The following is a 16,136-nucleotide window of genomic DNA, read 5'->3' on the forward strand; positions in this document are numbered from 1 at the left end:
ATTCGCGTTAGTGTGGACCGGGACTATGGATGTCGATCTAGACCCAGGTCAGGCAATGTGCGCTTAAGGCCTGCGTACATAAACTGCCTTGCCTGATTGCCTTGCTTTCCTGCTTCATTTCTGACATAATAAAAATAAAAGAATAAAGAAGGCCGAGCAAATTTCGAACTGGGTTGTCCTTTTCTTTTTTATTCTTTTATCAGAAGCAAGCAAGGTAAGCATGCAAGGCAGCTTATGTATTCACCCCTTTACTGAGAGCAAGTGAGCGAAAACTTCAATGTAAAATGCATTGAAATGTATGCTCACTTGCTCTCAGCAAGCGCACAATGCCTATCAATGATCTAGACTACGGATGCACAAAACAATATACATATGTGATTGTAGTGGTAAGAGTACCAAATTTACTCTCCGATTGAGCACAAAATTTAAACATGTTATTTTAATAGATTTTTTTTATTTGTTTGATCTGGGGGCTGGATTCTTGTTCTATGAAAATTTGAAATAAAAAATATTTCCTTTATATTTTTTTTCATTTGACAGTTTTCTCCTTTATAAAAGTCAAGACATATTCATATAAGGTAGAAGTGACAATCAGCAGTATTCTTACTTTTTCTGTAAATTTAGTTTTCAAAATGTAATAGGATCTACTCATGAAATTTAAAACTTCGAAATCTGCTACCATAAAATACTGATTTTCATCCTAAACGTGTATGACCTACGAGAGTTATGAATGCTTTATATTTACATTTTGCTTCAAATTTGTTCTATTCTAGAGGATTTTCAGAATGCATTTATGTTTTTCCTGAAAAAAGTTTTGGAACGACCCTATTATACAATTAATTTTCAATAACAACAATGTTGTTTTTGTAAATTTGTTAGTTGTTGTAATTCATGCATATACCTTATAGCCCGTTTCCACGGTACGTCGTTCGTTCTCTATTCTTTGTTCGACCCATAACTACGAATAAATTACTTATTTCCCCACACAAAATTCTATGAACGAACGACGATTTTTCTACGTTGTTCGATTAGAAATACTCTCTGAACGACGAATAAGTATGTCCCATCCCTAACAAATGAGAGAATTTATCGAAAAAATTAATTATGACATGTCTAAATTCAAAATTGAAAAATTTGTTGAAAACACAAAAATTTTTAGAATTTATAGAAAAAAGGAAAAGGATGAATGAATATTAATGAACTAAACATTTTATATAGATGCAGAAGGAATATGGTTGTGTTTCCTTCTTAATTCCACACACATTTCTTGTCCATTAGTTCAAAATCGCGTTAAAAATCAGAAACAAAAAGGAAACAAATAACTGAAAGTCTGTATACACAAACATTGTTTTGACTTGTCTCTCTCTCTCTTTAATTTTGAAAATTGAAACATATAAAAATATATTGAAAATACAAAATTATTCAGAATTTATGAAAAAAATGAATGAAATGTGTGTAGTTAAATATAGAAGATACATTTGAAGGAAAGTCTTTTGCGTTTCCTATTCATTTAATGTATATTTTATGTGTTTTCGGTTCAAATTTTCGTGAAAACAAGGAAACAAAAATAAAGGAAATTTTGTTTATGTTTCTGTTAATTACGAATGATGTCGTGGAAACGGGTTAATTCGTGTACTTCGTTCGACAGGCGAACAACGTAATTGAAACGCTCGTGTGAACATGACATTATAATAAATATACCTTGATAAAAGTTTTCATTTCACATTTTCATAGAAACAGAAATGAGCCTATGGTCATATTAAAGAAGTAATTTTAAATAACAAACAATAAATTACAAGTGTTAATACTAATGTACAAACACTATTTAAGTAAAACATAAAGAAAACAGTTCGTACATCCGTGCTTGTTTGCTTTCGTTGACGTCTCGCCAACGACTGAGCGCAAGAGAATAAAGAACAAATTTACGTAAGTGTACTGTTTTGTGCATCACTAATCTAGGGACGCATAATTTCATGCAATTTTTCAATGAAATCACTCTAGTGTGGACCGGGACTTATCGAAATTATAAGCATTTTTTTTACCGATAATTATCAATAACAGCAAAAATGAGTAACAGAATCCCACTACAGTAGTGAGATTACATCTGTTTTTTGCGTCATTTGCTTACGCACACAATCGCACATACACACTTATACAATAACACATACACACGCACACAATTTTAATGCAGAAAAATAAGAATTTCACAACACAAATGTTCACCAACTATCTTGACTTAATTCAAAATGAAAAAAAACTTAAATTTTGCAAGTTTTTTAAGCATTTATTTTCACTTTTGTCATCGTTTGAGTATTTTTGTTTTTCTACAACACACACAAACAAAGACATCATAAAACAGTTGAATTTTTTGGTAGTTTGTGACAAAAAAAACAGGGCTGCTTATAATAGTATGGTGTTTTCGTGCGTTGTTTAGAATAAATGACGCAGCTATCGTCATTTATTTTTCTATGGTAAATGACGCAAAATGTTGCCTGTTTTAGCAAATAAATGACGAAACAGCCCTAAAAACTGTTTTTCCTGCTAATGTAAAAACATAAGGCATTTTTTGGTTACCGACAAAACTCGGTAAAATTAAAACACAAAATTATGAATGAAAAGTACAAATGAAAGTTGGCAATACTGTTGCTATCGGTAGTACTTAGCGACTACTTTATTTTGGTTGCTAACTTACCGACAAACTTCGTTAATTAACGAAATTATAAACATTTTAATTTTACCGTTTGTTGCCAATAACAAAAAAATGCGTTAGAGAATCCCACTACAGTTCTAGTTAGCGGGTACTTTACACGATATGTATTTTACATATGGGTTGTCACTTTGCGTATACATTTTGTATATAAAAAGTGACAACCCATATGAAAAATACATATCGTGTAAAGTACCCATAACTAAACTCAAAGAATCCCAGCAAAAAGTTTGCATCCGCGAATGCAGTTGAATCACTACAAATAAAATGCATTTATTATTTGCGTAAAACATGGAGTAAAACAAAAATAGTAAGAACTGTATTATATACATAAACACAAATTATAAAATGTTTTCATTAAATTCAATAGCAATTTAGTGTATTTCCTCTGTTCTCCATTTAATCCAAGCGCAACTGATTTTGCTTCATCATCCTAAAGGTTTTTTATGTTACATTCCCATCACTAGTTCAGCGATCGGCATGAACTCCACTCCATTAAAAATTTCCGTCTTGTACATTACCGCAAAAATGTTCGCAACTTTAGTTTGCATTTTTTATTTTAAAACAAATTCCTCGAAATATATACACTCTTAGCTCTGTTCCTTTACGTGCAAGAATCTTCAAGTTTTACCACTTTTTACTCGGAAAGCGTTCCTTTACTTCAGACACTATACAATTCATATGGGAGCAGTTTACAACTTTTCCTACGTTTGCCGGTTTTACCACTTTTAAAAGTAAAGGAACAGACCACTTGTTTCACGTTTCTCTTTTGAAGAAATTGTGTCGGCAGCGGCGTGCAGGGATCAACCAACTGTTTTTGTTTTGTAGGGATCTCTAAAGCAACTGCTTATAAAATGTATCCAACGGAGTAAATTTTTCATAACTCCGTGTGGACTGCATTGAAGAGTGTAGTGAAATCATAACTCCACATGAACAACTTCCAAAATTTTTTTGCTGGGATATATCAGTATTTTATTTTAGTCAGAAATCTCTGATAGTCTAGAAATAATGGCCGATTTTTATAATTGCAAAAGGTTGCTGAATTGTTCCATGTGTTCTTTTTTCGAGTTTTTGGCTGTTTGTGTCACATGGAACACAATTTGTCACATTTCAACAGAACCACTTTTTATCAATTGTGCTCCACCTCCCTTATGTTAAGTGCTACTTTGAGGTTGAAAATTCGCGGTTTCAAATGAGACATTTATATGAGCAAATAAATACATTAAGGACTATTATTATAGGTCTCCTTAACATTTATTTATTTAAATATATAGAAGAAGCGTAGAATATGAGCTAAACATTCCGATCGGAACTGATTTTTGCATTTCTAATAAACTGTAAACGCGTTTTTCTCAAAATACCACTTTTGTAGTTGTTGTTGTAGCAGCATAGAAACCTACGTCAATCACAGGTTTGATGCTGCGTTGGCAGCCGCTGGCCGAAACACTATGGTTTCGGGTCAATCCTGTACGAAAGAACCCGCTGCGAATATTTTTGTGGGCTTAAATCAAAATCTTGTCTCAAAACGAAGGAATTTTTTATAAGATGCGTTACCTTAAGCGAAAAGAAATTGTGGTTTTCATATAAAATTATAAAATTACATTATACAAAAATATTTAGATTTAAAAACTATTATTCTTCATTTTTTTAAGCCCCACACGCCATTATTTTTTGTGCGGAACAATTAGTTTTTGTCTCTTTTTGTTCCATACCCCACACGGCATGGATATGGAACAATAAAGCTGAAAACACATCCAACGTTTGAGTAAAGTTTTCTGTCATTTCTGGTATAAGAATAAAGAAGAATTGAAACTTGGCAGTACTTTGTCTTTTATTCATCTACCAGAAATGACACAAATCTTTACTCAAACGTTGGGTGTGTTTTCAGTTAAAGTTCAAAGTTGTTTTGTTCCATACGCCAGGCATTTTGGATCAGGAACAAAAAGACAGCGTTTCTTGCGTCACAAAGCGGATATGGAACATATTGACATCTGAATATCTCAAAAACTATAGAAGATAGAACAAAACCGATTAAAAAATCTGAAAGAGCATGGTTTAAAATCTAGTCAGGTACCATTATCTCAAAATGTCAAAAATGGCGTATGGAACACTTAAGCATGACACCGACGGTCGTCAGGTACCATTTGACGATATGTCAAATAAATCCAGATAATGCTCTTAAACATGTTATAAGTGTATAGTCCATGGTGGAATAATAAGGTGTTACATCGATAACAATAATCGGAGCATTTACCAGACCATTTACCTGGACCTAGTGGTCTGGAGATTCCCTGCTCGTCCGCGAAGGTGAGTAAGGACAACCCGAAGCCTACAGCTCTGCAGACTCCTTGCTCGTCAAACCCGAAGCAGAATGACATTGCTGCTCGACGGATTGTCCCGGGTGAGATCCGGCTGGCGATCATAGACAGGGCTGATCCCAATGGGCGTATCAGTGACTGTCATTGGTTGCTAGTTGAGGGTCGTCTTCGGGACATCCTCATCTCGGACGTGGTTGAACAGGCAAATGTGCGGCTGGGCCAGTCTGCTCTTTACAAGGGAGTCAAGGCAATTAGCTGTGAAAACAAGGAATCGGCAGATTTCCTTGTTAAATAACCTCAGTATGGGTCCCTCCTCCTTCAATGGAGCTAGGACCAATACTGAAGTTGCTTGAGAAGCAGAACGTCGGTCTTCAGATGGGAAATTGGAGCATTCTCGGTTCATTTAAGAAGAACGACGGACTGGTCATAAAATTCGCCACGGGTAAGTCCGGAGAGGACTTTCTAAGGAGTCGAGGAGGGGTGCTGAACTTTGGATTAGAACGATTATGTTTCCGAATCCCACCAAAGCAGCAGTAGATAGGAAGCGGCAAAAGCTTAGCTTTGTGCAGATAATCCTGGATCATTGCAAAGCGGCTTCTGCTGAACTACTGAAAAACTGTAGAGGCGCTTGCACTATAGACCAGATTATTTTAAAACTTATAAATTGTAACGTATTTTTCAAGCGACATCTGCATGCCACTATACCGTGAAAGTGGAAATTTATGTATCAGCTAGTTGACGTTTTCTGTCGTTCGGTTTAGCCATATTTTTTGTTATTTTGGAAGGAAAGCATTCGTGGTGAATTTTCTCGGATGTTTCATGTCACCGGAATTAGAAATACTCTGCCATTTTGTTGCCTGAAAGCCTTACAATTCACATCTTCGAGTCTCCGGGGAAAAATTTTCCTATTTAATTTTCATTGTAAAATTTGTGAAGAGTTATTAATTCTTTGAAAAGTGATTAGAGTTCTGAAGCTAAAAATTTAATGTCATGAAAATCTTGTCGAAGTGAGTATTAATTATAAAAAAGGAGCTTGGTATCTTATCCGGGAATTTAGTTTTTCTCTTATTATTTCTTTGCCTCCAGGAATGCATGTGAATTGAATATCTGTTAACATATTTTTTTGCTGGAGGAAAATACCACTGATTTCGCATGGATTGCATTTAAAATTTTTCATTTAAATTTCCAGTTTATCAAAAGGTAATAATTTATTTATTTTTTTCCAAATTAATTCTGGTCCTAATCATTCATATAATTGGCTTGTTAGGTTTTATCGAAACATACATTTGTGAGAAGTCCATTATTGTGAATTGGGACAGATTGTATTGTTCTCTCTATTTTCAATTACCACTGCTGTTCTGCTTGATTGTCCAGTTAAATGATCAGTCTGCCGTCTGGTTTATTGTTCAGAGTGCGTGATTATTGAGTTTGTCCGTCCAGCAATAGTCGAGAGTCGTTGCACATTACAAGAAACGAAGCCGAAAGAAAAGTACCAAGAAAAAAAAAAAACAAGACTTTCATCAGCTGCAGTGTTTCGGCGTGTAAATATCAATTCTCCATAAGCTTCTGTGTTGTAACGCCGGATGGAAAATAATTAATAAGTGGTCATATATATCTATATTCTTAAGCCTAAATTGGTATGAAAATAATATAATTGAATAATAATGGCTAGTTACAAGAGTGACGAGGTGAAATTAATAATCTAAAAGAAGTGAATATGTTGCCGGCATACAAGTGATCATGGTACAATAAGAAGGTAATTTCATGCTAACAGCTGATTAAAATTTTTTTTATATTTTGAATTTGAAGTACATTCATTGCCAAAGTAAATTTGACAAAAATTACTTATGTATGTGTGTACATGTACACATACATTCAGTAAATGACAGTAAACAGTTTCCGTGTGATTGTTTTAATTGAAATTAAAAAAAATGTTTAGAAATTATCATACTTTTCGGTCGTCAAAAAGCACAAAGGACGAATGACGGACATTTACATATGTAGGTGTACCTTCCGCTGTCCCTACTGTTGTTGCAGGAATCCGTTATTGCTGATTATCCTGTGATGATTTAAATGAGCTTTATTTGTAGTGGCCACATCTGGCGTTGGAGAAGAAAGTTATATATAACTACAAGCAGAATCACTCACCACAACCGAGAACAACAGAAGGCAGCAAAGTTACAGAACGTCACCAGCAGCAACTTGTAGCAGAAGATAGCAACATAAAGCAATAGAATTAGCGAAAAATACATATATCCAGATCGAAATTAGATGAAACCAAATTTACGAGTTGAAAATCAAGACGACGAATGATCGATATCGATGGATCCAGAGAGAAAATAATGAAACCCAACAACAAAGGGTTATCCAGCAGTCAGGATGGTGAAGGTTGCGGTGATGTCATTGGTGAGGATGTTACACGTATTCTCGTGCCTATATCCTACACTGGACAATAACTTGTGGGTGTCCAGTAATAGGTGTTGAAAACTGCAAAATTGCTTAATGAAAAAAAGACGGCGCGAGTGAAAGTAATATGAAAAATGCAGATAATACTGTAAGCATGTAATTAAATTCGTTTTCTTTCTTACTTTCAGAAGCTGCTGGGAGTACAGACAAAATAAGAGAGATGTTACCGTGAGAACCATCCTGATGACATACTCGAAGAACATACTCCATCTATTGCAGCTAAGGAGCGGCAGCCGCCAGAACAAACCATAGTAGATTGGACTCAACTGCGCTCGTCATGGTCCAGGCGTCGAATTTCTATAGAACAAGGATCGATGACAAATGTGCAAAACACATACCCAACATGAGCGCACGACACACTGCACTTTTTCAACTGCCCTGCCAAACCTACTCAACTAACTGTAGTGGATCTGTGGTTACATCCCATCGAAACAGCCACATCCTCAGAACTGGAGATGGCCAGAACCAGATTAAGCAGGAAACGAACTTACATACATATGTACATTTAATAAAAATACTGTTAATCAACAGACAAAATAACTTAATCCGTATTAAGAATTAATACGAAAAATCTACAAAAATTGTTGTGTATACGTATATGTTTTTATTAATAAAAATACACAAAAACAAACAGAAGTAAGATCTTTTGAACAAACGCATGATGGGAATAGTCTTTTTGCCAAAATCCCCAATCCTCCTAATTTGAAGTTTTGGATTTAGTCTTGAAATGGTTTTGATTAAGTCTAGGTGAAGAGGAGCTTATCCAACCATAAAATTCTGCGCAGTTGAGAAACTTGTAGTTCTAGAAAAAGATCGACCGCTGACTTGCCCGTTGTATATATTTTAACGTATGCAATTGTTGGGCTAAGCTTTTGAAATTGTTGTTGCAGCCCTTTAATTGGTGGAGCCCAAAGTAATGAACTGAAACAATAACGACTATTGGCGGATGGCGTATGCTCGGATCGTTTTGAATTCCTTACTGTCGCCGCATATCGATATGGGTATTGTAGGGTCAACTTTCTCGTACAAAATCAAAAATTAAATTCATCTGTGGTCCCACCTGACCATGTGTATCCGGATCCAGTGAAATTGATTTGCTATTTTACGTGAAAAAGGCATTTCCAACATCAAGGCTTTGGCCAATGGAGAATTTGTTGTTAACCCAGTTCATGTTGTTGCGCCTGTTGAAACTGCTGCCTTTGTGGTGGATTCCTGCTCCACATCATTTATAGGTGTTGATAGTGGCCAAAATAGTTGCTTTAAAGTTCATACCAGCCGAAAAATAAATGGAGTATTCTAGATCCATTTAATAACAAATTATATTTTGTTTTTGTTATTAAATGTCATATCGTATTATTGTTGTTGTGTTTGACAGGCTCCCGTACGGACATACAGGGTTGTATTTATCAAAATTTGACAGATGCGACTACCTTTTATTATTCCACCATGACAAGTGATTAGAACAGCTTTATCTAGACAAGAAATTTTTAATGTGCAAGATTAGCCCAACAAATTCTTTTATATCCCTAAATATTTCGATGCAAGAAAGTTAATGATTGTGTCTTTCAAATATGGATTGCTTTTAAACATCTATCTATCTTTGCACTTAAATTGTTTTCTCTATTGAGTGTTATTTCTGACTTCTTCTACATTATAGAAATTAATTGTGTTATTTTGCTTAAACCAGTGTGCTGAACAATTGTAACAAAATAAATCACAAAAACAAATCTGCCATATTCCCGTTGTAAGCAGTAAAGAACAACCAAAAATATACACGCAGGTATTACATATTTATAATTATAAAGTTTGTTAATGATCATTGCTGTTTCATACCGAACCATTGGTTATGTTCGTTTATTGCCGCCAAAAACCGTAATGTTAAACTCTCCAAATTTGCAATTAATTGTTACAACCATCTCTGTTAAGGGGTAGTTTACACTATATGTAAATGTCATATGACATGCAATTTTCCATCGTTAAATATTCACTAATATGTGGAATGTTGGAGATTTCCCTTACGCCAATTATTCTGTGCGTCTACTCCAACAAAAATATAAGAAAATTACGTCTCCACATTGCCTCCGTGGGTAGATATGGAATGTTTTTATTTCGTGTCATATGACATTGATAGATAGTGTAAACTACCTCTAAGCATCGAACAATACAACATGTATGCTTCCAACATATCACTCTTTACCGTCTCCCACATCAATTCAGTATGAATGTTTACATTTGTTGTTATCTTTCCCTTATACCCCGGTTACACTATTGAAGGTTAACCCACTGGGTGTAATAGATCCAGTGGGTTAATCTTTGCTGGTTACACTTAGCTTTTCGAGGATATAAACTGTCAGCTGATGTTTGTTTACGTATACATAGAAAATAACTAATAAAATCGTGTTTTACACTTTTACAATTTCTCGTATGAGATATGGTCCCCTCTTTGCTCATATTGGTATATTTTTCACACAGGGATACATTTTTGTATCATGGTATCAAGCGTACTTTTTGTTAAAAAAGTGTCTAATGTAAAAAAATAAATAATTTTATGATTTTCAAATAACTTTAGATTTATTAACTCCATAAAATCTCATGCGACCAATCGTAAACGTGTAAAACACGACAAACTCTGTTGCAAAAACAGTTGCAACTTTTGGTACTTTTTGAGTAGAGTTGGATTTTTTTGCACAAATACCGAATACAACACTGTATTTTTGGTGGATTTGTGCCGGATTTAAAATAAACCCTGTCGTGAGAGGATTTAATTTTTGTATGGCAAATCTGGTCAGATTAAGCAATAAATCCTCTTAAAGTGGGTTAACCCGGCAAAAAACTGTAGTGTAACCGCACTATTAGTTTCTAAAACCAGTATGCAAGCGGCTTGAGCGATCTCCGAGAAAATACTTTCAAAGAGGACTGCCGAGAAAGAAACCACGTAAGTCATTGAACTATGTTATCTGTTCTTGTTATTCTCAATATTTGCAATGATGAAAGAGATTCATGAAAAAATAACAATGCAAGGAATGAAATGAGTGACCATATGTTTTAAATTACCACTGATGTCTTTATACAGGTAATGAACTTATTATGTGTGGATTGCTATTTATCTATTAACTAGAATAATTTCACAACTGTACGAAACATAAACGGAAATAACATCAATTTCGTAAACCTCAATGCAGAATTGAGCATAGTTTAATTTTTTGTGATTTTGTGAATGACGAAGACATAACTTTTTTTCCTACTTAATCCCCATATGGTCATCCGTGACCTTGCATTTGGTTGTTGAAAAAAAAATATAAAAAGTATTCATATTTGAAGTTTGTGAGAGACGATATTGCCTAGCGTTATTAAAGAGTATTTATGTGGACTGACAGTTTGTATGGTACTGCCAGTTCCGTTTATACAGCATTTTGAAGAAGAGAGATAACGCTCAATATCTATGATTATTTCTTTAATTTTTTTTCCTTTACTTAGTTTATGATTTTCCATTGCTTTAAGTTAATTTTTTTATTGATTCTTTTGGTTTCCCTTAGAACTTATTATACTTATTTTAGCTTTTAACTTAGTGTCTAAGATATTTTTGATTCCATGGAATGATTGTTTTATCTGAATTTAAGAGTAATAAAAACAGGATGATGTATGAATAGAACCTAGAAATATATCTGTTTGATTTCATCCGCCAGTAAGCAAGAGTTGTTGTAGTTATGCTTGGGTGTTTCAACCAAATAAGACTCTTTCGGACATGTTCTCTTTGTTGCAACATGGTTGGGTGGGCAGTCGAGCGTTGTAATATCAATTCGCTCGCAACATTTTGGTAGATAGCTGCATCCGTTTCCTGTCACTCTCTCCAACTTTCTTAGCTATGTTTGTATTAACATTTTCTTCTATGTTAAGAATCTTAGCATCCGTTTCCTGTCAATTTCTCCAAGCCTATATTCCAGTTGTGACGGTATTAACAGTTTTCCTTCTGTTAAAACCGCAGAACACATTTTCTACTTTTTTTCTATTCTTTATTTGTTTTTAATTTCCCCTCATTTTAATTTATTCACATAACTAAAAGCACGTAATAACACGTATTTCTTTTTGGCAAGATGATATTGGGTAATTGGTGGTCAGTTGAATCCCGCTCCGACGAGCTATAAGGCCGGATTCTATGCGTGCGCTACCGCCGTTCTCTACCCTAACCTAACATCGATCATCACTTCCTCCATTACAGGAAAAGTTGTATGCTACAAAACCTTTCGACTCAAGACATCGATATCGCCCTAGTCCAGGAACCTTATTTATATAAAAATAAGGTGAGTGGGCTTAGCGGCAAGAACTATTCTGTTTTCGCTGCCTCAAATGGAGACAAGGTGAGGACATGTATAGTTGCTAAAAAGAATCTTAACCTAATCATTCTGTCCTTCTGTCTGCCTGCCCTCAGGGGTCTATCTGTGGTCCATTTATTTGGAACCTCATGATGGATTCTCTGCTGCGGGAGTTAGCGACCACTTTCAAGATCTGTGCGTATGCTGATGATCTCCTCATCATGATTGAAGGTGAGACTCGTGTTGAACTGGAACGTCGTGCTGAGGAGGCCATGGGTATATCGTAGGGATCTGGAGTGACCGAGTGGGTGTTGAGGTGTCTAGGGAGAAGACTGAGCTAATGCTGCTCAAAGGCAGATTAGCGCACAGTCGACCTCCCCACGTTCGATTTGGTGACCACGGCATACGGTATGTCAAGCAGGTCAAGTACCTTGGGATAACGATGGCCGAGAGAATGAATTTCCTGCCGCACTTTGATCGTTTGAAGGACAAGTTAACTGCTGTAGCTGGTATGGTTAGAAGGGTCTTGCGGACCGACTGGGGTTTGAGCAGACGTTCTGTGCGCACCATATATGGTGGACTCTTTGTTGTCTGTGCTACATATGGGGCGCCTGTATGGTGTGCTGCAGCAGAATCTGTTGTCGGGCGTAGGAAGCTCTTGTCGTGTCAACGAGTGGTCATGTTAGCATGTCTGCCAGTGTGTCGCACTGTGTCCACGGACGCAATGCAGGTGCTACTTGGCGCCCTGCCCTTTGACCTGGAAGCGATATGTAGGACTGTTCTGTACAAGCTGAAGGGTGGCTTGCAACTGTCTGAGGATGATTGGCTCGGGCCTTCTGATCTGGTGGATGGGGCTGTTAGGCGGCGCAGTGCAATCCTTCGGGAGCGTGCTGCTGTTAGGTGGACGGACAGTGACAAAGGGCGGGTGACGTACGAATTTATTCGTGACGCAACGTTCGTACTGGACCGCCCAGACTTCAGCTTTAGCATGAGTCTGGGATTCTTACTGGGGGGGCATGGCTCTCTAAATGCATTTTTATATGCAAGAGGCCTGTCCAGGACAGATTTATGTGGGTGTGGGATGACTGAGGACTGGAGGCATATACTGACGGAATGTCCTTACTATGATGACATTAGAGTTTTAGTCAATATGGGTATAACGTATAGAGGGGCGGGGTGGGATTTCAGTAGGGCACTTGGAGACAGTCGGACCTTTAGTTGTTTAAGTAGGTATGCACGTGAAGTGTTTGATAGGAAAAGGACTAGACTTAGTGGAGGTAACTCCTCCACATAGTCATCTCTGCAGTTGGGCGTGTTGGTGTTGGAGGAGGTTTGGAGAAGTTGAGTGGTGCGGCGTTGGTTCCTGGTGCGAATGTCGCGCCGGTCATCCGTGAGGGTGGCTTCGTCTACTGCTTGTGTTGTGTTGTCCGTTGGCGCGGTCCCTATGGGCCCATTGTGCAGTCCGTGAGGGCAGCATGTTAATTGTTTGTGGTCCTGTGTTGTTTCTTAATTCGGCTGGCTAATTTGGAGGAGGTCACCAGTCCGGGACTGTTTGGAGTCCAACTGGTAGTGGTCATTGGCCACGCGGTACCGGGGGCTATATTCTGTTACTGCGGGTGCCAGGTGCCCCCAGATCCTCGGATCTGGCCTGGCAGTTGGTGTTGGCCCCCTTGTGGGAGCATCGCGGTGGCTGTGGTTTGGACCCAAATCGCGGGTAGAGTTTCGGCTCGAATGTGGAGTTGCATGGCAACCGGGTGCCTGACCCATAGAAAGGCAGGAGTTTGGATAGGCTCCGCTCCTAACCAAGGTGGCGATCACGTCCAAATACGTGTGAGCGAATTGGTACTCGTACTTTCCGTGCGGGGGCGTTGGTAGACGCATTGTATTCACCCGGTGTTAAGAGCACTGTGGGGTAGACCGTATGGTAGGTACCCACATAAAACACCACGACGTATGTCCAATTACAGTAGAGGTGATATAACCACGGAAGATGAAAGAAGGGCGGAGCAAACCCTTGGTTTTGTCTTCGATTTACATGCCTTATGAAGACCCCGAACCACCAGGCAAGGTCATTCAAGATCTAGTGGATGAACTAGGGAGCATAGGCTAGGTCGTCCTTGGATGTGATGTCTGGTCAAATCTGACCAGATTTGCCATACAAAAATTATATCCTCTCACGACTGGGTTTATTTTAAATCCGGCAAAAATCCACCTAAAATACAGTGTTGTATTCGCTAATTATGCAAAAAAAATCCAACTCTACTCAAAAAGTACCAACAGTTGCAACTGTTTCTGCAACAGAGTTTGTCGTGTTTTACACACATGAGATAAATCTAAAGTTATTTGAAAATCATAAAATTATTTAAATTTATTAATATTTATTTATTGATTTCATTAGACACTTTTTTAACAAAAAGTACGCTTGATGCCATGATACAAAACTGTATCCCTGTGTGTAAAATATACCAATATGAGCAAAGAGGGGACGATATCTCATACCAGAAATTGTAAAAGTGTAATACACGACTTTATTAGTTATTTTGTATGTATACGTAAACAATCATCAGCTGACAGTTTATATCCTCGAAAAGCTAGGTGTAACCAGCAAAGTTTAACCCACTGGATCTTTTAAACCCAGTGGGTTAACCTTCAATAGTGTAACCGGGGTATAATGCTTGGGTTACATTTACGAAATCCACTGGATTTCAATGTCAAATCCATAGGTTAAACGTCAAATGAAATCCAATGGATTTCAGATGAGATTTCATTTGACGTTTGAGCTATGGAATTGACAGTCGAAATCGAGTGGATTTCGTAAATGTAAACTTAGCATAAGAATCTGTAATAGGGGTAATAGTACGGTTACACTACAGCCTTTTGCCGGGTTAACCCACTTCATGAGGATTTATTTGCTTAATCTGCTCAAATCTGACCAGATTTGCCATACAAAAATTAAATCCTCTCATGGCTGGGTTTATTTTAAATCCGGCACAAATCCACCAAAAATACAGTGTTGTATTCGGTATTTGTGCAAAAAAATCCAACTCTACTCAAAAAGTACCAAAAGTTGCAACTGTTTTTGCACCAGAGTTAGTCGTGTTTTACACGTTTACGATTGGTCACATGAGATTTTATGGAGTTAATAAATCTAAAGTTATTTGAAAATCATAAAATTATTTATTTTTTTACATTAGACCCTTTTTTAACAAAAAGTACGCTTGATACCATGATACAAAAATGTATCCCTGTGTGTAAAATATACCAATATGAGCAAAGAGGGGACGATATCTCATACGAGAAATTGTAAAAGTGTAAAACACGACTTTATTAGTTATTTTGTATGTATACATAAACAAACATCAGCTGACAGTTTATATCCTCGAAAAGCAAAGTGTAACCAGCAAAGATTAACCCACTGGATCTATCAAACCCAGTGGGTTAACCTTCAATAGTGTAACCGGGGTATAACACTGCCACGTTTCAAAATAGATTAAGGGGGGAAGTCATTGACATAACCCCGACCAACATAGACGACTCCAATGTAGAGAATTGGAAAGTATCAGAAATGTGCTCCTTTCCGGATCACAGGATGATACTATTTCAAATCTCTATACTTGGGGTAACACAGAACCCTTATAGAAATCCCAGGAGGACGGATTGGGGTAAATTCGAAGCTCTGACGGCCTCAAAACTATGTGGAAGTGGAAGTAACACTCTCCATACTGTCGAGGAGGTTGAGAGAGCTGTGGATTCCCTAACCAAAACTCTTCTGACGAGCTATGAGGACTCTTGTCCAATCACCTATCCGGGGAAGAAATCCCAACTGGTGTGGTGGACCAAACAATTAGCCAAGCTGTGTAAAGCAGCAAGGCAATCCTACAATAAAGCCAGTAAGACGAAACTCGGTACGGATTGGTCAATTTCAATAAGTACAAGAGTGAAATCAAGAAAGCTAAGCGAAATTTTTGGGTTAGTTTCAGCGAGTCGATAGAAGAGGTTAGTGAAGCTGCCAGGTTCCGTAAGATACTATCTAAAGACCCAAAATCCATAGAGATTTTGGATCTGCTGTCAGGGGTTCATTTTCCCGGTTGTGTTGACTTCGACGGAGTCTTGCCAACAGCAAATCACAGTCGAGTCCGAACTGTCGAAGATGAGCATCTGATTGACAGAATAACTAATCACACAAGAATTCGGTGGGCGATTAACAGTTTCCAGACTTATAAATCACCGGGACCGGATGGTATAATACCGGCAATGCTACAGAATGTGGCTGAGCCGGCGCTATCAATCCCGGTAGAAATTTTCAAGGCTTGTTTATTGTTATCGTATATA

At 37.3% G+C, this 16,136-nt stretch overlaps 1 protein-coding gene and 1 long non-coding RNA gene across 2 annotated transcripts in view; one reads left to right on the top strand and one right to left on the bottom strand.

Moving 5' to 3' along the window:
• The window catches only part of Sps2 (Selenophosphate synthetase 2), a 29,846-nt gene that overhangs the window by 6,480 nt on the left and 7,230 nt on the right, over window positions 1-16,136 (bottom strand). The window lies entirely within an intron of this gene.
• On the top strand, window positions 5,824-6,472 carry LOC141405037 (uncharacterized). Its single transcript, XR_012413131.1, has 3 exons — window positions 5,824-6,032; window positions 6,112-6,225; window positions 6,293-6,472. It is a non-coding gene; the product is annotated as an uncharacterized lncRNA (long non-coding RNA).

The sequence above is a fragment of the Musca autumnalis genome, unplaced genomic scaffold (assembly GCF_047663935.1).
Source record: "Musca autumnalis isolate F117 unplaced genomic scaffold, ASM4766393v1 scaffold_5, whole genome shotgun sequence".
Lineage (NCBI taxonomy): Eukaryota > Metazoa > Arthropoda > Insecta > Diptera > Muscidae > Musca > Musca autumnalis.